The following is a 1,700-nucleotide window of genomic DNA, read 5'->3' as shown; positions in this document are numbered from 1 at the left end:
AGGAAAGTCTAAACAATAGCAGGTGTCGGATTTTAATTTAAGCATAATGGGAGCTGGAGCCTTCTTTAATGCTGCACTTGGGCTTTGGAATGATCTCTCCATTGCTATTTACCAGTGCACCACTGTTTCTCAAAACATGTCTTTCTTTAGACTGGCTTACTAGCTCGCATTTGTTTGAACTTGGGTTATGAATTTGTTATTTGTGTGTATTTTAAATTATTGCGCTAATTATTTACATATTTTATAGTGATGGTTGACCCCTCCTTGAACCGCCACCTTATTGTGGTGGAGGGGTTTGAGTATCCGAGTGATCCTAGGAGCTATATGTATGTTGTCAGGGGCTATATGCCCCTGGTACGGTCTCACAAGGCAAAAAGGTCATGGCTGAATATATACACTGCCAAAAATAGTTTTAGTGAGGGCCTGTAATGGTGTAATGTCAACTGCATGACCTTGACAATGGAATGGTTTTAAAAAGTGTAATCATAGTACTGGGCACAACACACTAACCAAAACAATCAATCTGGCCATAGTTATTCAGTGTGAAGAGAGACATTGTTGTGTTTCCATTACTTCAGGGAACATTGCACTGACTTACATTAATTTTGTGGAGACTTACCCTCAAACTAAGTCATCACTCTAAAATATAATGACCTGTGTTTGGGGGCTTGCTTTTTGTCCTCATGAGGATGTCCAATTCCCACAGTGTGACTCCATAAACAGGTTTATGTCCCCACATAATAGCGTGTGTCCCCAGCCCTAACCCTTACCCTATGCCTAACCTAAACCTAGTCCTAACCTGATCCCTAAAACAAAGTCTTAACCCTCAAAAAAGTGTTTCACAAAGTCAGGACCAGCTAAAATGCCATCACTCTGTAGCAAAAAAAAAACCAACAACAACTATGTAGCAAGTAAGGGAACACACACACACACACACACACACACACACACACACACACACACACACACACACACGTATTAACAATAATAGACATATTTGGCCACTGGCACCCAGGGAGCCTGACCAGTGGTCCTTTGTCTTGGTTGACCAGAGGGCGAGGCTCCTGGTGGGATGAATTCCACAAATCTAAAATATGTCTGTAAATGTAGCACTTGAATGTGAGTGAATGAACAAAAGCACAATGTGAAAAAAGTCAGGAATGTTATCAGGGTTTGTGATGCTTTTAGTATCAACAGTTTAAAATGCTACGGACCCACCACCCTTACTGATGCAAGGTCAGAATACCACTTAGACAAAAATGTTATCAGCTAATAGTACTGAGTGTTCTCAGCACACACAGCCCTGATACACTGTGCGAGACTGAGTGCATCTGAGCAACTGAGTTTGTATGGGAAAACTTGAAGGGAAAAACATTACCGCCCACACTGCTAAAAGAAAGCTACACTTTGTCACAGTAAGTCACACACTGGGAAGTTATTTTGCTCACTGGCAATCTGTATAGTAGTTAGCTTAGTTAGAATCCTAAACACCGAGGAGCATGAGGGGGAAGACAGAGCTGCTCTCTGACTCAGTGGAACCAGTATAGTGTACTGTAACGGTGAGGTGCGGACTGATCCTGAAATATCCATGCTTCCTATCCCAGTGTTTCCTGTTCTATGATTAATTCTCATATTAAAAGATGATATTTAAACTCTGTAATTTGGGGTAGCCTAAATGTATTTTTTATTATCAACAGGAG

This window comes from Monopterus albus, unplaced genomic scaffold, assembly GCF_001952655.1.
Source record: "Monopterus albus unplaced genomic scaffold, M_albus_1.0 scaffold61.1, whole genome shotgun sequence".
NCBI lineage: Eukaryota > Metazoa > Chordata > Actinopteri > Synbranchiformes > Synbranchidae > Monopterus > Monopterus albus.
This window is presented reverse-complemented; position numbering follows the sequence as displayed.